This window comes from Cryptomeria japonica, chromosome 7 (genome assembly GCF_030272615.1).
Source record: "Cryptomeria japonica chromosome 7, Sugi_1.0, whole genome shotgun sequence".
Classification (NCBI taxonomy): domain Eukaryota; kingdom Viridiplantae; phylum Streptophyta; class Pinopsida; order Cupressales; family Cupressaceae; genus Cryptomeria; species Cryptomeria japonica.
The window spans coordinates 659599741-659625985 of record NC_081411.1 but is presented as its reverse complement, the minus strand read 5'-3'; positions in this window follow the sequence as shown (position 1 = coordinate 659625985).

Genomic DNA, 26245 nt, shown 5'->3' with positions numbered 1-26245 from the left:
GTGGCTTCTAGAAAGCCTAGGCTGGGAGGTGAGCTCTCCATGGTCAAAGTCTTATGATTTAATTGTAGGTTGCTTGGAAAGAAAAGAAAAAGACAAGCTAGGAGTTGTTGGTTTTACTTGATTTGCAGAAAAAGATTTGGCGATGGGATATTATATTTTAGTTGCAACAATGTAAAATAAAAGCTATATGTTGTATTTATTTTGAAAAAAAAAATGTATTCTTTTTTTTTAAAGTCCTCATTTAATAGAAATAAGAGACTAGTAAGGTATCTCACCCATTGTAATGTTGACTACATTGTATTCTAAATATGCTTTAAAGAAATGCATTATTCTACTAAGTTAATATTGCAAAAATGAAATGTTTATTTTTGGATTAAGTTCCTATAGTTATTGAAATAATATTTGTTGTATTCATGTTATCTCTGAAAATAAAAGTTCAGTTTGTTTCCTTATGCATATTGAAATAATAGAAATGAGAGAAAAGTAAGCATATCTATTCCCTTTTACAAATTAGGATTAAAAAAATTTAATTTGTCTATCTCTAAGGATTATTTCAAATGATTTATAGTCTAATATAGTTGTTGTTAAAATTTATTAAATTTTGTCACTTTATTTATTGCACGCAGTAAATAAATCTAGAATTAGTAATCCATCTCTAAAGTTAGCAAGTAGAGTGTCAATATAAAAAGAAATGCTTTGTGAAACTTTATAACCACAGAAATACATACATACATACATACATAGATATATATATATATATATTGTATTTTAAATATACAAATATATATATATATATATATATATATATATATATATATATATATATATATATATATATATATATATATATATATATATATATATATATATATATATATATATATATATATATATATATATATATTCCTTGGTTGCCAAACCCTACCCCAAGGGGACCCAGAGCCGAGGCTCCCACGGGCCCCCCCGGGCAACGCAGGCTCTTTGCGAGCCATGCCCCACAGAGACGCCGCAGGCACCACTGTGGGCCACGGCCCGCAGAGACACCGCAGCATCCCTGTGGGTCGTGCCTCACAGAGGCAATCGTGGTCGCCACTGCGAGCCGCGTCCCGCAAGGACGCTGCGGCGTCTCTGCAGGCCGCGACCCGTAGTGGTGGTCACCACTGCGAGCCGCATCCTGCAGGGACGCTGCAATGTCTCTGCGGGCCGCAACCCGTAGTGGCACCGAAGACGATGTTGTGGCAGCTGCGGCGTCTCTGTGGGACGCTATGGCGTCTCTACGGGCCGCGACCCGTAGTGGCACCGAAGATGATGTTGTGGCGGCCGCGCCCTCAAACGCCCCCCCCCCCCCCCCCCCCCCGCGTGCAAAACCTCTGGCAAACCCCCTCCTCCGACTTGGCATTCGGCCTCCTCCCTGCACAAAAAAAAAAAAAAAGACATAAAACCCTAACCCGGTTCGGGTTTGAGTAGCTTGAAAATAATAAAAAAGAAAAATAGAATGAAAGGGTATTTTAGAACATTTTAATTAGGTTACATGGGGTATTTTTATAATAATGTTTGTTAGAAAATGAATATCCTCATATATGTGTGTGTGTGTGTGTGTGTGTGTTTAATGAATATATATATATATACATATATATATATATATATATATATATATATATATAGTTAAAAATATGAATGTATAAATCTAACTTGAGTTTAATTATTTTATTTAAACATTCATATTTTATATACGACTATATAAACATTTGAATATGATGTTTAAATTTTAATTCTTTAAAAGCTTTATATTTTAGGAAATTATAATGATTCCTTTTGTAAGATATTTGGCTATTGAGGGGGATTATTGTAGTCCACCTAAATTCCGACTTGTCGAGATTAAACTTTATAGAGCAATTTTTATTATGGATTATTTTAGCCCTTTAGTCAAATTTTAGACACATTATAATTATTGTTAAAATAAATCATATTGCTAGAGTTAATTTAATTAATTCCTACAACGAATAAAGGATTAACTGAGATTAATAATATCTCTTGTCAACTAATTTAGGGGTTTTTGCTTAAATGAATTTATTATTTATAAATTGATGAGATAAAAATAAATTCTTTGGAGAGTTAATTTTCTGCATGTAATTTAGATTATCCCGCTTACTTAATATAGTTGTTTAAATTAACTTTAGTTGAAGAAGAATTCAAACGTAGTTAAGACAAGACTTGATACTGCATTAATTTAGCAAACTTAGTTTTATTAGGACATGTTTAAAAAAAAAAAAAATTATTCCGTTTGTGCCCAAAAGTTTGGGCATGACGGTGTGTGTGTGTGTGTGTGTGTGTGTGTGTGTGTGTATATATATATTTATATACATATACATATACATATACATATAGAGTATATCTATATGTATATCTATATGTATATGTATATATTTATACATATATGTATAAATATATACATATACATACATGTATGTATATGTATATGTATATGTGTGTGTGTGTGTGTGTGTGTGTGTGTGACTGACTCTCATGTTGGATGATGATGTCAATTAGTGTGGCAACTGCCTAAAGAGTCTCCATCTCCATAGACTCCTTCAAGACTATAGGGACTATGATGTGAACATAGGTTTCACAGCTAGTGGTATACGATTAGGGTGGTTTTGTACTTGTCGAGCCCCTAGTCTATCATGGGAAAAGCCTCCACCTCTACCCTGGAACTCCCTCATGTCAAAATAATTGGGCATTTGATTAAGGATAAACTCACAGTATAGTTTTCTCAAAAAATTTAAAGTACCTCAAAATTATTGCAAGGAGGTTGGTAAAAGACCATCCATCACCTATCCCAAAAATTGGTTTTCATGGGCACGTGGTTACACCAATATATAGGGAACCTCTTTGAATTAAGAGGTAGAGTCTCATTGGTTCGGGGATTAGTGAAAAGAGAACATATTTGTGTTTTTCTTATTTCTCTATTTTTTACTTCATCAAATGTTAGACCATTTGCATAATAGTCACGACATGAATCCTAATATGTTTTTCAATTAGTTACATGGTTGGAAATTTTATCTAAAACTGTCATCATTGTTTCTAAGTTTGTGGCAAGGGATGCATGGTGATGGTGTTTTGAGGCCTTCGACCTAGACACTAAATGAGATATGGTCACCCTATTTTGTGTTAGACAACCAAATAATTTCTCCTGTGTGTTTTGAGAAAGGTTTATTGGAGGATTAGGAGGCTTGCCCATCTGAGGGATATCATTGGGGTTTTCTTCAAAGTTATCAAGAGGAAAATTATGTTTAGGGGGATTGTTTTGAGCATCTGATAACAATTTTAAAAAATGAAACAAAATTAATCAAAAATAATAAATTCAATGAAATTTTAAATAACAAACAACTAAAAATGCGAAAAGTAATGATGACTTACCTTTTCAATGTCATGGCATGATGAATTGGTTGATAGCAGCAAGAACACATATAGGTTTTTATCAATTTTTTTTGGAAGGGTTTTGAGGAAAAACGTTGCAGCCACGGGTTAAAATAACCAGTCAGGTTTTTTTTAGAAATTTATAATCAGAAAAATGCGATCAGGTTACTTTTATTTTAAAAATTCAATCGTGATTTTATTTTAAGTTTAACGTGTACAAGGTTTTAGTTTTAAAACCCCATATGCATTAAGAATCACTAATATTATCTAAAGAAAGAATTAAAACATCTTACAACACATCACCTGCTACAATTTCTTCCTTATTATTTTATTGTTCTTTGTCTCTTTTTTTCCCTTTCGAGATTAATAATCTCACTTAAGGTATCCTTTCTTCTCAAATGCCAACACTCCATCCTTATGTTATATTTGGATCCACCCTTCTTATATTTCCCACAATTTGCTAGGCTCTTTCCTCTCTTCATTCATTTTCACTAGTTATCCATAGTCAAAGCATTACTTGATGTCTCTCACCTAAATTTTTGCATCACATTTTCTCGTTAAGAATAACACAATTAAAATCATCATACTTAAAAGTGTTTCAACCAAAGACATAATTACTTACAACCATGACCAAGATATTCCACCTTTCTCATAAAGAGCACAAGATCAAGAGAGCCTTAACCTCATCATCAAAGGTTACTTTTATAAAACTTCACTAACTAGTGATTGTGTTACACTCGTTAAATGATCAACAATAGTCCCACCTTTTGACATCTTCATATTAAATAAATGTTCAATAAGAAATACGTTGTTGGAATTTGAGGTTTTTTCATATAGTTTGTCCAATATCAACTAGGTCCACTGTTGTTGTTTCTTTTGATATACTGAAAGCTACAAATATTGACAAACAAAGCTATATTTTAACTAGTGCCTTTGTATCAAGAATCTCCCATTCTGGATGTATCATATTTTTTGGCTTCTTTTCTTTTCCATGCAATTGTCACAAAATATTCTTCTACTATAAATAGTCATTCATTTGCATCTTCCATAGCTAATAGTTTTGGTTGTTGAGATTTCAACCCTAAACTTTTCTTCTTCTACCATTGTTGCCACTCAAAATTGAAATCTCCTACCAAATGACTAAAATACACAAACCTGATAATAGTTGTTAGGTTTTTTGACAAACCAAAGTAATAAAAAATATTAAATAAAATGCAAAATAAAACATAAATATAAAAATTCATATTTACACATCGATTTAATGTTGTTCACCCAATGTGGGCTATATCCACAAATAAATAGCCATCTAATTTCTTCAATTGTCCAACGAAGAAACAAATTACAATTTCATGAGTTTTTACATTCCATATCCACTTATTTATCAAGCCTTTTTGGTGTTTTACAAAGGTTGGTTTTGTTTGCAATGTGTTGTCATTGATGTCAGCCTAATGTATGACAACATTTGTTGTCCTTGATGAGTATTGATGTTGATGAAGTCATTGATGTTGTGGAGATTGTGTTGCTATGGTTTGTTGAGGTTTCTATTGTAATGATTGAGGAATATGTTATACAATATAGATGGTTGATGGTTACATTTGCTTTGGGTTGTGGATGTCCACCTTCTTGGTGTTTGATTTCTACATTTTGTATGAATTGTTGATGATATTATTTTGTGGATTTATGGCATGTGATAGTGGTGAAGATGTTCTTTCTTTGGTCCTGGCACTTTTGTTTAAGTTAATATTGTTTTTAGATGTCTCTTTGTATGAGGAGATGATATATGTAGGAAAGAGCATTTAAAGTCTAGTTGGAAGAATGCTCTACATTCCTCCACATTTGAGAATGTGGTCTTATGGATTTGAACATAATGTCTATCCCCTATGGATATTGCACTTATATATTTTCAAGTTCTTGTTGTTGCAGTTGATGTGGCTAATGATTATTGTTTGCTAACAGTTAGACTACCTGTTAGAAGTGGATTCGATTAGTCCAAAAAATGATCTGTATTTCTCCAAATTGATGTTTCAGGTGTTGCAACTTGGAGGACATGCTTGTAATGTTTGTACATTATCTTAGCTCTAGTTTCAAGTGTTGAAGTGTTATGCAATAAGTTTTAAGAATATTTTGTTTAGGGCTTTTTTCTTGGCATTCTAGTAATAAATTATTATGTGTTTGTTTATCTTGTGCCATCATGTATTGATATGATAGCAAGAAAGAAGTATTTGAGAATTACGTTGGATGTTCTAGGAATGTCCCTATGTACTATGCATGGTGTTGAATATTTTGGTTGGTGCTACATTGATTTTGATGTTGTCTTTTGGGAAATTGATGTGGTTTGGATAATTTTGGTTCTCATCTTGTGATTTGATCTTAATGATATTTGTCGACCTTGGAGAATGTGTTAAGGTGTATTTGGGTCCTACCCTTGGCTGTGAGGATCCACATTGAGTTTATTCACTTGAATGTTATGTTTTTGGGCTAACTAGTTATGTGTTACATTGTTTATCTACACATTACCTTATTGCCATCCTTGGATGATGTGCGCTAGCATGTGTATTAGTTGGAGATACTTAGAGAAGTGTAATATGATGTTCTAGGTCCTCTCTATCTCCTGGATTGAACTACATTCACCACAATCATGTTTGGTGACCGACTTGATAGGTCCTATGCTTATTCTTTGTTTTGGCTAATCTAATTGATGTTTGTAATAAAGAAGACGGTATATATAGAATATCATTTTGGAGTTGTGAGTGAATAAATCAGAATATGTGTGATTGTTCTTTCATGATCATATCACTTGCAGAGTTGTGTAATGGAAACATAGTGATAATATGGTGGTGATTATTGTTGGATTTGGCTACTTGTGATAGTGGTTCAAGCACAAATTCATATTTGGAAAAGACTTAATCCTATTGATTCAAATATTGTGATATTGTATCTTGCCCTAGAGAAGTGATCTTCAGTCATCAAGTCTTTGTATCTAGCTATGGAGCAATGAGCTTCATATTGCAACTCCCTTTGTATCTTGCCCTGGAGCAATGAGCTTCAACCTACAAATCCCTATATATCTTGCCATGAGATAGTGCATCTCAACTTGCAAGTCTTCTAGGTGGTAGTGAGCCTAAAATAATTTTATAATCATTTTATATATTGTGAGTTAACTATCGCCATGGTTTTTCCCTCATTGGGTTTTCCATGTAAATTTGGTGTTCTCTTGTGCATTAGATTTCTTTACTTTATTCTTCATTTTTGATAAAGTAAAAGATAAGTTGATAGAGTCTAAGATTGAATGTTTTAAGGTTTGGGCTAATTCACCCCCCTCTTAGTCTAAGGTGTGTTCAATAATTGATATCAGATCCAAGTTCCTCTAGAAGAAGCTTAACCACTTGACGCAGATCCAAGATGGTATAAGATGGATCTTACAAGCTTCCCAAGTTTTTTTGATTCAAACTACTCTTTTTGGAAGATGAGGATGGAATCACATATGAACTCTTTGGATTTTTGGATTTGGAACTTCGTTATAGAAGGTAACACTCCTCCCTCTAATTCTCTTAATACTTTGGATGAAATCAAGGCACATGTGAACAATGGAAAAATAAGGAATGGAATCATTAGTGGGCTATATAATAATGAACTCTTGAAGGTAATAATTCGCAAAGGATGTTTGGGACAAACTTAGTAGTATTTATGAAGGAGACAAGAAGATAAATCAAGTCAAGTTGTAGAATCTCAAATGGAAATTTGAAAGTTTAAGAATGTCAGAAGATGAAAGTATTGATAGCTACATGCACTAGGTCATTGAGGTAGTTTCTGGAATCAAAGGTGTTGGTGGAGAAATGAAAGAAGATGAAATTATGTGGAAGGTACTTAGGACTCTTCCTAAGTCTTTTGTTCCTAAGGTGTATGTCATTGAAGAAAGTAGAGATTTTGATACTTATACTATGGATCAGCTCTATAGAGCCCTTACAACATTTGAGATGAGAGAGATTGAATTGGATAACCAAATAAGGAAGTTGCATTTAAAGCAAGTAAGAAAGTTGAAGATAATGCTGACCTAGATAATGCAGAAGCAAACTTTGTGAGAAGACTACTAAAAGGCATTGGTAAATACAAAGATAAGTTACCTTTGAAATATTTCAATTGTGGTAGGATTGGTCATTTTTCTGCTCCAAAGAGAGTAGCCACTCATCTGAAGATGAGGAATATGATCACTCTAGTGAAGATACCCTATTCATGGCTATGAAAGTTGATGATGATGAGAAAACCAATTTCCTACAATCTAATGAGAACTTGTATGAAAGATCATTAATTGTGTGGTCTTCTCTACATGAAAAGAAGAGTTTAATGCATGGTTGATTGATAGTGGTTTCTCAAACCACATGATAGGTGATAGAATAAAATTTCTCAATCTCAAAAAGACAAATGGTTGATTAGTTAAGTTTGATGGTGTAGAATCTGCTTAGTTCTATAGCAAAGGGACAATACCCATTGATGGGAAAATCAAGACAAAGGATGTTCTATATGTTAATGACTTGAGGCACAATATTCTTAGTGTTAGTCAGATGTGTAGTAGTGGATACAAACTTACATTTAATTACAAGGGTTGTGAGATCAAGAAAGGCGACTCTGGAAGACTAATTGTAGAAATAACAAGAACTAATAGAAACATCTACTACTTAAAGGAAGATATTCATGGTAGTTGTTTAAATTTCTTAGGGTAGTGAATGTTAGCTTTGGTACAAAAGGATGGGACACATAAAATTTGATAATTTGGTGAAGATTAGTTCCACACATATTGTTACAAATTTCTCAAAGATTACCTAACCTACAAAAATTGTATGCAAGGAACGTCATATAGGAAAAGAAACAAAGACAATATTCAAGAGCAAGGAGTTTACTACTTCAAAACCTTTGGAGATGATAACACTGATCTATGTGGACTTTCCAGGATAAGGGCACTTAATGGTGAAAGGTACTTTATGATACTTGTTGATGATCATTCTAGAATGACATGGGTTACTTTTTTAAAGGAGAAGTTAGAAGCTTTAGATAGATTTAAGATTTTAAAATTTGTGGTTGAAAACGAAATGGATGCCAAGATCAAATGCTTAAGGTTTGATAGAGGAGGTGAATTTACATCAAATGAGTTTGAAATATTTTGTGAAGAGCATGGTATTAGGAGGCATATGTCTACTCCGAGGACACCACAACCAAATGGGATTGTTGAAAGGAAAAATAAGATTGTTCAAGAGATGGCTAGAACAATTCTAAAAGATGATAATCTACTAGATGTTTATTGGGGGGAAGTTGTGCATACTATAGTGTATATTCTTAACAAAGTGAAGGTGAGAGTTAATCATTTAGAGATACCTTATGAACGTTGGTATAAGAGACTAGGTACTATCAAGTATTTTAGAATATTTGGAAGCGAGTATTATAATAGAAGAGATGAAGATGATCTTGGAAAGTTTGATTCAAGAGAAAATGAAGGAATCTTACTTGGTTACTCAACAAGAAGCGAGGCCTACATATGTTTCAACAAAAGACTCTAGAGGATAGTTGAAAGTACAACTGTTAGAGTAGATGAAGATTGGGATTAGACTAGACTTGTACTTGAGGATTGTGAACTTGATGATGTTCCCTACACTACAGAGAAAGAATAAAAGAAAATAGAGAAAAGGAGTTAGAAAATACCCCCAATACTCTAACAAGATATGTTCAAAAGAATCACTCTAAAGATCAAATCATTGGTGACAAGAATGGTGTGTAGAGCCAAAAGATACTTTCCAATACTTCTATTAGAAGTTGGGCCTAAAACCTTTTTTTATGCATGCAAGGAGGAAGGATGGATGAAAGCTATGAAAGAAGAACTTGATCAAATTGAGAAGAATCAACCATGGGAACTAGTTCCCAAACCTGCCAATAAAAATGTTATTGGAACCAAGTGGGTGTTTTGCAACAAATTGAATGAAGAAGGGAAAGTGACAAGGAACAAGGCTATATTGGTATGTAAGGGATACTCTCAATTTGAAGGTGTTGATATTAAGCAGACCTTTTCTTCGGTGGCAAGAATGGAGGCAATCAGAATGTTCTTAGCTTTTGTTTCTCACATATCAGATGGATGTCAAGTTATCTTTTCTAAATGGTGAACTAGAAGAAGTCTTCATAGAGCAACCTGATGGATTTTAGTTGGCAAAAAGGTTCGGACATGGTATACAAATTAAAAAAGGTACTATATGGTCTCAAAAAAGCCCCTATAGCTTGGTTTGATAGGTTGGACAAGTATCTACTATTGCAAGGCTTGAAGAATGTTACAACTGATAGCAATCTTTATTTCAAAATTGAAGATTGAATTTTTTTTATAGTAGTTGTATGTGATGATATCATCTTTGGAGGAAAAGATAAGGCATATAAAATATTTACAAAAGATATGCAAAAGGAATTTGATATGCCAATGATTGGTGAGTTGTCCTTCTTTCTTAGCCTTCAAGTTACTCAACTAGATTAAAGAAATTTGGAATGGAGTGTTAGGTCCCGGAGGCAACTGAGAGGGGGCGGGGGGGGGGAGGTGAATCAGCTGCCTAATAAATTCAAACCAAAAACAACTTAACCAACTTAATGCTTAATACCGGTAAACCAGTCTTTTATACTGGTAGACAGTTTTATTAGTTAATTGCAATACCGGTAAAGATTAATGAATGAAACAAAAAGACAAAGTCATCCACAACACATAACACCTATATTTGTATGTAGAAACCCTGTAAGGGGAAAAACCATGGTGAGAAACCTTACCCACAATCAGATGATACTACTACAGATAGTAAGTGTATACAAATGGGGTCTGCACATGCAGAAAGGCCAAGCACCTAGAGCTCACTGCTCAAACACAAAATAGGAGTCACACTGACTACAATTGGATGGTTAAATCCAATAAGAATGTATTGCTTAAATTAGCATCTTCTATGTTGGATTTAGTACCGGTGTAGTTCTGATTGTTTTCACAAAAACCCTCCTTCAACCTTCAAATGATGTCTACGTGTATAGCTCTGCTTATTCTCGCATATACCTTCACACAATCCTTTTTCGCATTCCACTTCTGATCTTACAAATAAGATCTTACATTTATATCATAACCTAGGACCAATTATAGTAGGTCGGCTCTAAAGGATATTACAATAAAATCAATTTACAAATAGATTAATGCCCGATGCAATAACCGATTCAACATGTCGGCTTAATGTATTTACATCAATAATAAATCATCTCCATAGTGTGCCATGCTGATCTGGAAAAGATAAGCCTGTCGGTGTATAACCTGGACCTATTTGCTGATAACAACAAATATGCTAATACGAATATGCCAATAAAAAAATCTTCAAGACAAAGTGCCCAAACAATGTTTTCGACATAACCAAGTGTTTTCCATGCCATTCCAAGTGTCGATGATCATTATATCCCGTCGGTGTACCAGATACCAGTGACTGCGCATGAGTCATTTGCTTGCCAGTGAATGTTGTTGATTCTCCAAAGTGCCAAAGTTGATAAGTGTTAGTAAGTGTGGACATCAATGACAAAACCATACCAAAATACCAACAATCTCCCCCTTTGGCATTGATGGCAACACAAGATGGAAAAACCATAAAAGTGCCAAAATAGAAATGCCAAATACCAAAAGATACATATACAGAGAGTAACAATCTCTCCCCCAATGAATAATCTCTCCCCAAAAGATAATGTGTTTTTCCATATCAATCTCTCCCCCTTTGACATCAAATGCCAAAGTAGAAATAAAAACCATTTTTCAGATACAAAATACCAACCAATTCAGTATACCAACTACTCCCCCTGAGAAGTAGGTTCCTCATCAAAGCCGGAGTAAAAGATCTTTGTTAATTCTGTCGGATGATGAAAAACATCAACTTTCTAAGTTTCTACCAATGGGGGTATGACCCCAAGCTGATCTCTGAGATATTCAAAAGTCTCCTTAGGTAGAGGTTTAGTGAAAATATCTGCAATCTTCTCTTTAGTGTTCACATAAACCAATTTTATTTCTTTTGCTTCAACATTTTCCCTTAGAAAATTCAGTTTGATAGAAACATGTTTGGTCTTAGAATGTAGTACCAAATTCTTAGATATATCAATTGCTGCAGTGTTATCACAATAGATAGTAATAGGTTCCTTGCACTTTACCTTTATGTCTCATTTGCTTAAGCCATAATACTTGTGTATAGTTAGTTGTTGCTGCAACATATTCTGATTCAACTGTTGATAAAGATGTACAACTTTGTTTCTTAACCAAGAAATTAATCTGCTTCCAAGAACAAATGCTCTGTCGGTGGTGCTTTTTCTATCATCCACATCTCCTGCCCAATTTGCATCTGTATATGCACATAATTCAAAGTTTTCATCTCTAGGATACCATAATCCAAGATTTGCAGTGCCTTGTAAGTACCGAAAAATCCTTTTTACAGCTGATTCATGATTTTCTCTAGGATTACTCTGAAATCTTGAGACAATACATATTGCATTCATGATATCAGGTCTTGTTTGTGTCAAATACAGTAAACCTCCTATTATAGATTTGTATCTAGTCGGATTAACAGGTGTAGATTCATCCCTTAGTGACAATCTGTCATTTGTAGTCATAGGTGTGCTTGTCAGTTAAAAGTTCTCCATCCCAAATTTCTTTAATAACTCCTTTAGGTACTTGGATTGACTCAAGAATATACCTTTATCAATCTGTGAAATCTGCAATCCTAAAAAGAATTTTATTTCTCCAATCATAGACATTTCAAATTCTTGTTGCATTTCAATAGAAAATTCTTTACATAATCAATCTTCTCCTCCAAAGATTATATCATCAACAAAAACTTCTATAACCAAGATGTCATCATTTGTCACTTTATAATATAAGTTTTTGTCAGCATTACCTTTACAAAAACCAATCTTCAAAAGATACTTATCCAATCTTGCATACCAAGCTCTTGGAGCTTGTTTCAATCCATACAAAGCTTTCCTTAACCTGCAAACCATATCTTTGTTATCTATTAAAGAGAATCCATCAGGTTGTTCAATGTAAACTTCTTCTTCAAGATCTCCATTCAGAAATGCACATTTAATATCCATTTGATATACTTTGTAGTTCTTGTGTGCTGCAAAAGCTAAGAATAATCTAACTGCCTCAATTCTAGCTATCGGTGCAAAGGTCTCATTATAATCAATTCCTTCTTTTTGAGAATATCCCTTACACACTAGTCTTGTTTTATTTCTAATAACCTTACCATCTTCATTAAGTTTGTTTCTGAATACCCACTTTGTTCCAATCACATTTTTGTCTTTAGGCTGGGGAACTAGTGTCCATGTGTTATTCTTCTCAATTTGCTCTAATTCTTCTTCCATAGCTTTAATCTAGTGTTTATCTTCACATGCCTCATTAATTGATGATGGTTCAATTTGAGAAATAAGACATACCTCTTCATTTGCCAGTCTTCCTCTTGTCATAACTCCTTTATTTTTGTTCCCAATTATCTGATCTTCAGAGTGATTCAGTCTTACATACTGGGGTGTCTTCGTTTGCTATTGTTCCTTAGTTACTATGGAATTTTTAGATGATACCGATGTAACTGGATCTTGATTCTGTACTGGTGGGTTCAATGTAGGTTCATTTGTTAGAATCTCTGCTGCCAGTTCAGAGTTTATGTACCTTGAAGTTTCTCTGAATTGTTCATCAATCTTCACATTTGTACTCTCAACAATTTTTTGCAATCTTTTGTTAAAACATATATATGTCTTGCTCTTAGATGAATAACCAAGAAATATCCTTCATCACTTCTAGGATCAAATTTGCCAATATACTCATCCCTTCTAATATAGCATTTACTTCCAAATATTCTGAAATATTTAAGAGTAGGAGTAATACCAAACCATAGTTCATGAGGGGTCTTACCGGTTTCACCTTTGATGTGAACTTTGTTGAATGTATAGACCGTTGTACTTACTACTTCTCTCCAATATACATGTGGTAAGTTTGCTTCTGATAACATACTTCTGGCTGCATCCAAGATAGTTTTGTTTTTCCTTTCTACAACTCCATTCTGTTGTGGTGTCTGAGGTGCTGATAGTTGTCTTTTGATTCCATTCACTTCACAGAATGCATTAAATTCCTTAGATGTAAATTATCCTCCTTGATTCGATCCTAGACATTTGATTTTCTTACCAGTTTCATTTTCTACCATTGCTTTGAACAGTTTGAACTTCCCAAGTGCTTCTGATTTTTCTCTGAGAAAAGTAACCCAACACATTCTAGAATAGTCATCAATGATTAGCATGAAATATCTATCACCTTGCAAACTTTTGGTTCTAGCTAGACCACATAAATCAGTATGAATTAAGTCAAGATCATTATTTGATTTTTTTGGAATACTTTTAAAAGTAGCTCTAACTTGTTTTCCAAATTGACATTCCTTACATACTGTATTGTGAGGTTTGACAATTTTAGGTAAATCCCTAACTGCCTTAGTAGTACTGATTCTTACCATGCAATCAAAATTTACATGATAGAGTCTCTTATGCCATAGCCAAATTTTATCAATATGTGCAATCAAGCATGTCTTTTCACTATTATTCAAGTGAAAGATATTACCTCTAGTTTGATTACTGGTTGCAATTTCCAAACCAGTTCTCTTCATGATTTTGCATTTTCCATTTTTGAATTGTAACTGAAATCCTTTCTCAACTAATTGACTAACACTAAAAAGATTATACTTTAAACCTTCAACATAGTAAACATTGTCAGTATTATGCTTATCATCAAGAGATATTGTACCTTTACCTTTGATCAAACAAGCTTTATCATCTCCAAATCTTACTAAGCCTCCATTATATTCCTAAAAGTTCAAGAATTTACTTTTATCTCCAGTCATATGATGTGAGCATCCTGAATCAATGATCCATTCATCCTTCACTTCAACTTTAGCTGCTAGGGCCTTCTCTACCAGTTGAATAGTAGGTGTTAGTTGATCTTCTGTTATAGCAACAAAAACCCATCCATTGTCTATCAGATCTTCATCAGAATCATCAATTACTCCTTCATCAACAAGATAACAAGATTTATCTTTATTCTTCTTAAATCTGTATCTCTGATAACCATGCCTGCTCTACCGGTTGAATAGTAGGTGTTAGTTGATCTTTTGTTATAGCAACAAAAACCCATCCATTTCTGTCAGATCTTCATCAGAATCATCAGTTACTCCTTCATCAGCAAGATAACAAGATTTATCTTTATTCTTCTTAAATCTGTATCTCTGATATTCATGGTTAGGCTTGTATGTTCTCCTAGCTTCTTCTCTTAGTCTATCATGTCTATCAGGGCATCTAGAAGCCATATGACCAATCTTATTAACGTTAAAGCATTTAAAGGGTGCTTTACCTTCATACTTACTTCCTACTGGACCTTTAGGCATTTTCCTTGCAAATAGTGCTTCAAGTTCTTCAAGTTCTTCACTTTCTCTCCTACTTTCCTCAAGTTCTCTTGCATAAAAGGTTTTCCAATCAGACTTGTCAAATGATGGTGCAGATGATGTTGATGCTTTAAAAGCTAAATCTGTCTTTATAGTAGCAACAAGACCAGATTCCTCAATTTCAAAAGCTGAAAGTTTTCCAATCAATGTATCCCTAGTTACTTATGTATTAGGCATTGTTCTTAACTCATTTATAGTAGTAACCTTCATTTTATATGTTAGTGGCAATCCTCTTAAAACTTTTGAAACAATTTCATCTTCACTTAAGGTTCCTCCACAATATTTAATACCCAAAACAATTTCATTTACTCTTTCCATAAAAGCATAAATCCTTTCATCTTCTTCCATTTTCAGATTTTCATACCTGACCCGGAAGCTTTCAAGTTTTGCAATTTTGACTGTGGAGTCTCCTTCATTTAGTGTTTCCAAATGATCCCAAATAGATTTAGTTGTAGACCTATCTGATAATCCCATGATTTGTTGATCTGATAATGCGCTTAAAAGTGCTTCTCTTGCTTTGCAATCATTTTCCTCATCTTTAGTCAAGTTAGGTGGATTAGGTTGATTCTGAGTAGGAGTAGTATAGCCATTCTTTGTAACATCCTAGATGTCCTTTCCAATGCAATTTAGATGTGTCTCTATTTTGATCTTCCATATGCCATAGTTGGTTCCATCAAGTTTAGGAATGTCCTTCCTGAAATAGTTAGTAGACATTGGATCTCCTCGAGCTGTTAAACTTCTACAAAAAGAGGACTAGGCTCTGATACCAATTGTTAGGTCCCAGAGGCAACTGAGAGGGAGGGGGGGTGAATCAGTTGCCTAATAAATTCAAACCAAAAACAACTTAACCAACTTAATGTTTAATACCAATAAACCAGTCTTTTATACCGGTAGACAGTTTTATTAGTTAATTGCAATACTGGTAAAGATTAATGCATGAAACAAAAAGACAAAGTCATCCACAACACATAACACCAATATTTGTATGTGGAAACCCTTTAAGGGTAAAAACCATGGTGGGAAACCTTACCCACAATCAAATGATACTACTGCAGATAGTAATTGTATACAAATGGGGTCTGTACATGCAGAAAGGCCAAGCACCTAGAGCTCACTGCTCAAACACAAAATAGAAGTCACACTGACTACAATTAAATCCAATAAGAATGTACTTCTTAAATTAGCATCTTCTATGCTGGATTTAGTACTGGTGTAGTTCTAATTGTTTTCACAAAAACCCTCCTTCAACCTTCAAATGATGTCTGCGTGTATAGCTCTGCTTATTCTCGCATATACCTTCACACAATCCTTTTTCGCATTCCACTTCCGATCTTACAAATAAGATCTTACATTTATATCATAACCTAGGACCAATTATAGTAGGTCGGCTCTAAAGGATATTACAATAAAATCAATTTATAAATAGAGTAATGCTCGATGCAATAACCGATTCAACATGTTGGCTTAATGCATTTACAACAATAATAAATCATCTCCATAGCGTGCCATGCTGATCTGGAAAAGATAAGCCTGTCGATGTATAACCTAGACCTATTTGTTGGTAACAGAAAATATGCTAATACGAATATGCCAATAAACAAATCTTCAAGACAAAGTGCCCAAACGATTTTTTTGACATAACCAAGTGTTTTCCATGCCATTCCAAGTGTCGGTGATCATTATATCCTGTTGGTGTACTAGATACCGATGACTATGCATGAGTCATTTGCTTGCCGGTGAATGTTGTTGATTCTCCAAAGTTCCAAAGTTGATAAGTGTTAGTAGTTGTTGACATCAATGTCAAAACCATACCAAAAAACCAACATGGAGAATACTAAATTAGTGTGTACCCCATGGTGATTGGTTTTCATTTGAGTAAGGATGATGAAATCTAGAGGTTGATCTGACTCAATATAGATCTATGATAGGAGACTTGTTGTACTTAAATACTTCTAGACTAGATATTATGCCCACAACATGTATGGTTTCTAGATATCAAGCTAATCCTAAGAAATCTCATGATGTGGTGATCAAAATAATATTTAGATATTTGCAAAGGACTCCATATTATGGTCTATGGTACAAAAAAGACAATGATTTCTCTCTCATGGATTTCATATATGTTGATTGGGCTAGCTATATTGATGATAGGAGAAGTACCAGGTAGTGCATTTTTTTAGGAGGCAAATTGGTCTCCTTGTTCATGAAGAAGAAAGATTCAATTTCCCTATCCATTACATAAACAAAATATATTGTTGCAACATCTTGCTACACTCAAGTATTGTGAATGAAGTAGACTTTGATAGATATCAAGGTGATTTATGATGAGCCCATTCCTATTATGTGTGACAATAATAGTGCAACAAATATTTCAAAGAATCTCGTGATGCATTCAAGAATCAAGCATATTTCTATTTGACATCACTCCTTAAGGGAGAAAGTAGTATGTGCTCACAAAGGATTAGATTAAAGAAATATTTATTAAGGCACTCCCAAAGAATACCTTTGAGTATCTTTGACAAAAACTAGGGGCTATTGCCCCTCCTTCTTCCAACTAAGATACATATAATGATGCATCTATCCAAAATGATAATTTCAAGATATATCCTTAGACCTGGATTGATGTTGAGTGTCGCTCTCAAGGGGAGTATAAGGTTGGTTTGTTTATGTTGTGAAAGTAAAATGACGCAAAATTAAAAAGTGGAGAGATATTTGTTATGGATTAATGGTGAGTTGTATTTATGCACCCTTTGTTCTTGTTGTCAAAGGGGGAGAGAAACTAGATGAAGAGAAAAGTTATTATTGATAGGGGGAGTTCATGCATTGTTATATATGGTGTTTCCATCAATGACAAAGGGGGAGATTTTTGGAAATATGTGTTGTTATTAAAGTCAACTTGATGTCTGATAATATGTGTTATCCTTGATGAGTACTGATGTTGTGAAGATTGTGTTGCTATGGTTTGTTGAGGTTGATATTGTCGTGATTGAGGAAGATGTTATATATTATAAATGGTTGATGGTTACAATTGCTTTTGGTTATGGACGTCCACCTTCTTGGTGCTTGATGTCTACATTTTGTACAAAGTGTTGATGATAATATGTTGTGGATTGTGGCATGTGATGGTGGTGAAGATGTGCTTTCCTTGGTCCTAGCACTTTTGTTCCAGTTAATATTGTTTTTGGATGTATTTTTGTATGAGGAGATGTTATATGCAATAAAGAGTATTTAAAGTATGGTTGGAAGAATGAACCACATTCCTCCACATTTAAGAATTTGGTCTTGCAGATTTGGACATAATTGCTATGCTAATGGACATTGCACTTCGATATTTCTAGGTTCTTGTTGTTGTAGCTGATGTGGCTAGTGATTGTTATTTACTAACAGTCAGGTTGTCTATCAAAAGTGGATTCGATTAGTCCATAAAATGCTCTGCATTTCTCCATATTGATGTTTTAGGTGTTGCAACTTGGAGGAAATGCTTGTAATGTTTGTGCATTATCTTAGTTCTAGTTTCAAGTGTTGAAGTGTTCTATAAGAAGTTTTATGAATGTTTTTTTTAAGACCGTGATCTTGGTGTTGGTGTTTTTTTACCAAGTTCCTTTAAACCCTCTAAAGGCTAACTAACCTTATACTTAAGGGTTTTCAAGTTTATCGCCAACAAACAAGGTTAAACCCTTGTTGGGAAAATGGTGTTGTACACCTTGCACAGTAATGTTTTATTGATGTATTATTTTATTATTGTGTGAGGTGGACATGTAATTATATTGTAGTATCATATTGTATTGTTGCACCTAGGAGCACCTAGATGGATGCACAACATGTAGAGATTCCCTTGGAATATTCTTTTAACCACTTGATGAGTTGTATTGGCACATTGGTATTATTGTATTGCATTTATTTAATATCGGGGAATATAATTGTGATGAAGTACCCAATATTAAATGTGGGTCAAGGGTAGGTAGGAAAAATATTATAATTTATTGTCACATGGTATTGGGCACATGGTTTTGATTTAGTACCACTTGGTGGTTTTGTGGGAGCTTGTGTTTATAAAAGCAACCACAAGGGTAGTTGTTTGGGTTGGTCAATTAGCCAGGTTAGCATTTGTGGATGTTGGAAGCATGGCATGAGATGTTTGGATTCATGCTTGGTCACATGGAGTTCTTGGTTATGGTTGGGTTTCAGAAGCTTTCCATAGTTGTATTGTAATGGATGCATTGTTGATAATACATGGTGGATGATGCTTTTGGAGGCTAGGTTTTTCCCTCATGAGGGTTTTTCAAGGGTATATCTTGTGTCACATTTTCATGGGTATGTTGTCTATTCTTTGCATGTGGCTTCTATGTGTTGATTTTATTAAGATCTAAATTGGGTTATGTGGAAATTGTCATAAAGTTGGCTGCAAGTTTCCTTTCAAGTGGTATCAGAGCTATATGGTTTAATGGTGTTTATAACCCTAATTGGAATCCATGAATGAATGTATGAATGAAAGATAAAGAAAGTTATGAGGGTTTGTTGCAGGTTGTGGGTTGCAAATTTGTGGGGATTTGTTGCAGATCTGGTGTTATAAAAATTTGTTTCAAAATGTGTTTCCATTGATTTGAATTTTGGGGGTGGAGTTTCAGATTTGGTCCCGTGGGACAAAATGGACCCCATGGTTGTGATCAGAGAGGCCAGAAGATGAATTTTGATACATAATTTTCCCTATTTTGGTGATGTTGGTTTGAGTTTGAAAAAAAATTACGGTATGGCCTGTGCGGTCGTCATCAGAAAAATATATTAAAAAATGCCCTGGTGTTAAAAAAACCCGAAATGCCTTTTTTTTGAAAAAATTATTAAAAATTAAAAATATATGAAAAAGGCGAAATAATTTTTAAAAAAAATAATCATTTTTGTGGGGGGGGTCCATGGACCCCCACACCCACGACGCCCATACAGTCCGCAGGTCTGACAAACCTACGTGACAGGGTTGTCGGCTGACAATCCTATCCCGCATGGTTGTCAACCCCCTTTCTTGGGCGGTGGCGGGGCCGACCAGCCCTAGAGGTGTCGGTTCCCGACCACTATGCTGAGGTAGTAGGGTGGGCCCCTTCGGGGGTGTTAATTTTTGAAATCAAACAAACAAACAAAAAAATATATAATAATCTGGCAACATTTTTTTATAAAGTTTTTTTTTGTTTAATAAAAAACTGAGAAAATAATTAAAATGCATGGCAATATTTTTATTATATGCCATGGAGATTTGGGATGGGCTCAGCTAGTGGGCCCCACCCAATTTTTATTAAAAAAATTAAAAATTATTTTGAGGCATATTAGAGAAAAATTTGGAAAATGATTTTTAGAGAATCTTGGTGATTCTTGGAGTCCATTATTTGCTTGCATATAACCTAATTGGTTGTTTTCTTTCATGGATCATATCATGGGTGTATGATGTTGGTTTTTAGACTTCTTATAGTTGTTGGAAAGGTGATTCAGTGTACATCATGATTATATGATTATTTTTTCCATATTTTATTGTTTGGGCAGTGAAATGTCAGCTGGAAGTCAGAGTTACCTTGATGACTTTGAGAGGTCATAACTTGACAATATGGAGTCAGATTTCAGACTTCGAATAGCCGATGAAAAGTTCTTGGAGAGCTCTACACACTGGTTCAGATTTGGAGCAGGTTTCATATGGTTTATATGCTGATATTTTGATCTGAGCTGTTTATGGGTTCTTTTGACTTTGGTGACAGTATGAGTTTATGGCATGTTACATATTGGATATTTTGATTTGATGTCATTGTACACTCGATGTTGTATCTTCATTCCTCTCATGTTGACATGGTTATTAGTTTTGGTTTGAGTATGTATGTTACATTGTTGGGTCTACAAGTTGTGTAGTGTTCTAAGCGGTTTATACTTACAGGATTGCATTTATGGCTTGGCTATGGGTTGTTTATTCGCATAGACCTTTCATTATTGATGCATATTCAGATTGGTGGCTTGGTTTAGTCACATGGTTTTCTAATTTTGTTCTCATGGTGAGGAGGAGAGATGTTGTTACCAGGTATAGTCATGATGGGGGGCCTACATGGTTGACTATGTGATGCTGACAAGTTGGACACATTGAGTTAGGTGCTTGTTTCATCGATGTGATCATGATGCCATGGTTGTTCCTTGTGTTTAGGGGCTTTGGCATGACATGGTTGGATTTGCAGGTTCTTTGATTGATGATTATTTGATTTGGATTCCTGATTGATATGGTAGTGTATCTTCTTGTATTGAGGATCGTGGTTTATTTGGCTCTTAGGGAGCTCATGATGCACGCTTTGAGTTCCTCGATTGCTATATTATTTTGGTTGATTCTCATGGTTAGAGGATGGTTTTATCATATTGTCATGGATATCTTGTATACACTTTCAGTGGGAGTTTTTGGCAGTGTGATGTGGCGGTGTAGGATTTGATCCTGATTATTTGTTGGTGGTTTTGTGTCTTATTGAGATGGAGTTCACGGTTTCCTTGATATTGTTGACATTTTAGTTATATGTGTGTAGACCTAGATGATCTTCATTTAGGAGATGGAAGGAGATGGTTATCACAATTCTATGGAGAGCTTGGTATCACGGTTCAGTGGGAGCTTGATAGGGAGAACCCCAAAGGAGGACCAATTAAAGCTAAGTATAATCTTCTTGTTAAGAGACTCCTTCAAATGAGAGAGGAAAGGTTTTGGTTTTCTTGATAAGGCCCACTTTCAATGTTCACAAGCTTCACTCAACCCAAAACTTCCTCCTTGAGTTTTTCCCATCATTTGTCCATACACTTGCTCAACTCAAACTACCATGCTCTCATTCCTCAACCCATCAACTTCAACACCCTAATACCCCTGCTCACCACACATTTTCTATACTATTTCTTAGTAGCATTTATCTTCTTCAAAAGGTTTAGACAAGGAGTTAAAGACTTGCTCCTGGTTTTGTTCTCAAAGACCTAGTTCAAGCTTGCTCAACACTTACTCAAACCCTTTCTATAGGTCGAAACCCCAAATATAGTAACCCTTCTCATATTGAGGTGTTAGGAGGCTTTCTTGAGTGTTTTCAAATAGATTCCAATGGTTCTTCAAGACCATTCAACCATGCACCAATCGGGTTCACATTTTTTTACAAAACAGGGCTAAAAAGGGCTACTAGCCGAGTAGGCCTAATTTGAGGTATTTTTGCTCATACTGACCAACAATGCCCAATTCCACCTTAGGAGTTGTATTGGATGTTATTAAAAATGTCAAAACTCAAGGATTTTTGTAGTTTTAGTTCCCGAGGAGGTTGTTTGGAGACTGTCCACCATTTTAGGCATTTTAGTAGGGTTTACAAGGGTTTAGACCCAAACAACATTGGAAACCACTCCTACTTCACTAACCAAGCTACCAAACTATCAAGAACCTTTTGCCACACCATGTAGAGTCCTCCTATATTGTTGTCCTGCAGGAATTAACCCAAACATATGGCATTCAAACTGAAAACTGTCATTAAATTCACAAAAACAGTGAACTCACTGTTATGCAACCAAACTGAGAATGCTTTAAAGGAAACAACCCGCTCTAACAAGCCAAATTGACTCTCAACACCCTTTGGAACATGTTCAGACCTCTGTCTCGCAGACTTGTTCACTCCAATTAGTTTTGGGTGCAAATTTTGAGTTTTTGCCCATGATACTAGCCGAGTAACCCATACTTGCCTAGTATTCACTCAAATACTTCTTCCAATCACAGCTCTGGCACAAAGTGAAACATATATACACTATATAAATGCATACCAACTTGACCAAATCCTTTTTTTGGGAGCCTAGACCTGGATTAGTCAAGTTGTTGCATTTTTAAGCCACAAACGCTTGATAGGGCAATGAACTGGCAAAAACTAAAAGATTTTATTTGATAAACCAAAACACAGCATTGGTAAAATCAATAAATACACCCACTCCAATTCCTTTCTAGGCTTGTTACAAGGTTTTTAACCCATTTTCACTATAATTCCATTTTTTTGGCTTACAAGGCATTATGGGCCAAAACTGGAAAGAAAACTTGTGAAACCTTTGGTAAACCACTCTAAGATAAACCTAAACCATAATGAAACCTTAAACACACACTCGGACTCTTACAATAGTCCTTTATTCAATTCATAATCCCATCAGGATCAACAAGCCAAAATTGTGAAGGTGCTACTGCACCAGAGCTTATAGCAGTGATGTATATTCACCATTGGATGGTGGATGATCTTCTTAGTGTGTAGATGTTTGGAGGATGCCTTAGATCCTGTTGTTGCAGAGCGGTCTTTCACATTTGCGGGTACACTTGTAGGAGATGGTGATCTTCATGATATTTGAGGATGTTTACATCTTGAGGGCTCAAGGAGTCCTTGGTTGAGGTGTGGTTTATGCTTTCATTTGACATTTTATCCTTGTTTGATAGGATGGTTGATGTTATGTCATAGTACACTCTTGATGGTTAGCTTAGATTTTTGGCATGATATGGTTATTTGATATGTTCATATGGAGCATGTTATCTCTTTGGAGGAGATGGTTAGATCATGTTGTCATGTTTATGTTCCTGATTCTATAGTTGGAGCTTTGATATTGATCTTGGTAGTTCTCTTTGTATTGGGTACATGATCATTTGCTTGATTACTTCATGGTGATGCTATGTTTCATTTGGAGTTTGGCATGGATTGATTTGTTATAGGTACTCATGGATACTTGGAGACATGGGTGATGTTGATATTCTCTTGTGATTAGAGATATGTGTTGAGATGGTTGATGGTTTCAGCAGGAAGTCCGAGGAGCATTCACCTGGTATGGACTTGAGAGGAGAATGTTCTTAGATGATTCATGATGACTTGGATACCTTGGATGAGCATTCTCATTCCCCACTCTTGGTCTACCCGACAATTTACTACTTGAGGGGTATTGCCCATTGTTTCCTTTCAGGTGCATTATATTTATGCTTATCTTTCATAGATATGGATCTTGAGCTACATGGAGTTTGTTAGTTTTGGAGGATTCAGTTTGAGAGATTTATGGCATTGGTTATCTCCTTGTGCATTTGAGTTATTATTATGATGGTGGCAATCATTGATATTAGTTTGGGAGATGGTTTATTGGGTGTATTCCCTAGGCTTGGGAATGAATATTAGTTTGATCTTCTTGGTTATGAGAGGCTTACATCCATGTTGATTACATGCTATATATGTTTGTTTGGTCCAAGGGACTGAACGGGTTTTGGGTGTTGTGTTGGATTTTCATTCGGGGTTTTATGGAGGAGATCACACTTGACACAGTTAGCATTTAGAGGTGTGTGTAGAAGGACATACTACATTATTTGATTTGCAATGTTTCTCTTTTTGTTTCAGTTATCTTCCTAGATGTTCTTATTCACATTACATTGGTTAGAGGTTGTTTGGAGCTATGTGTTCACTGGTTTTGTGTTCATATATTGTCATGTGGGAGATGACATAGTGGTTCTTTATCTCTTTCTTTTGTTGGTGTGGAGAACATGGGAGAATGTTGGAGACATGGTGTGAGAGTGGTACTTCCAGGTTATCAGTTTACATGGCGTTCATATTGATGTGGATTTTCTTGATACTACATGGTTACACTTCTATGATATGTTGTTAGTGGATTTATTTCTAATATTGACATTACCTATGCAGTGGAAGTTCCTTGGTGTACATACGTGGCAGGTATTGCACTTGGGGCTTATGGTTGCATGTTACAGGTTGCATATGTTGATGAGATGCTATTCACTTGGTTTTTATGCCTTGGAGGCATGTATAGTTGATGTGTGAGCAATTTATGTGGGTGTTATTTCAGCTATGTAAACAACTACCTTTGCATTGGATACCTTTGTATTAGTGTTTGTGTTCGGATATCAGTTGGTGTGGGACTTATCATTTGTTGTGATAGATTGTGTGGCTTTCTCTTTGGATGGCCTTTTCATGTCCAGTGGCATGATGGAGGGTGGGAGAATTCATGTATGAGATGGTGGTCACTTTGTTTCTTGTTGCAGGTATCTTGATGGAGTACATGGAACACTTGGATTCCATGATGGTATATGTGCGTGGAGAGATCAGTATTTTGTTTGTGTGATAGATTACTTCTTGGCCCTTATGCAATGTATACAACAAGTGGGAGAATGTTGGGAAAATGGTGTTGTACACCTTGCATAATAATGTTTTATTGATGTATTATTTTATTATTGTGTGAGGTGGACATGAAATTATATTGTAATATCATATTGTATTGTTGCACCTGGGAGCACCTAGATGGACATGCAACATGTAGAGATTCCCTTGAAATATTCTTGTAACCACTTGATGAGTTGTATTGACACATTGGTATTATTATATTGTATTTATTTAATATTGGGGAATGTAATAGTGATGAAGTACCTAATATTAAATGTGGGTCAAGGGTAGGTAGGAAAAATATTATATTTTATTGTCACATGGTATTGGGCACATGGTTTTGATGTAATACCACTTGGTGGTTTTGTGGGAGCTTGTGTTTATAAAAGCAACCACAAGGGTAGTTGTTTGGGTTGGTCAGTTAGCTAGGTTAGCATCTATGGATGTTGGAAGCATGGCATGAGATGTGTGGATTCATGCTTGGTCACATGGAGTGCTTGGTTATGGTTGGGTTTTAGAAGCTTTCCATAGTTGTATTGTAATGGATGCATTGTTGATAATACATGGTGGATGATGCTTTTGGAGGCTGGGTTTTTCCCTCGTGAGGGTTTTTCGAGGGTATATCTTGTGTCACATTTTCATGGGTATGTTGTCTATTCTTTGCATGTGGCTTCTATGTGTTGATTTGATTAAGATCTAAATTGGGTTATGTGGAAATTTTCATAAAGTTGGTTGCAAGTTTCCTTTCAACCCTAAGTCTTAAACCTTCTACACTTTTTGCTCTACTAAACCAAGGAGGGTAATCCTTAACAATATTCTAACAATGAAACCTTCAAACCCTTGAATATTGTTTTAGGTAGATATATTCCTCTTATGTAATCCATATTCATTATGTAGTTTATTCCAAGCTAGATTTGATGGATCTTAATTCTTCTCAAAATCAAGGAATACCAAACCGTAACCTACTAAAACAAAACAAAACATGAAAGTAAAGATTATTTTTCGATTTTATTATTTTAATAAATCCTTTTAATCCTACTTAAAACTTCACTGACCAATTCCTTATTAGGGCTATAGAGTCTAGTCCACCAAATCAAGAATAACTGCAACATGCAAATGCTAAAACACACGGGCTTACCAAATATAGTG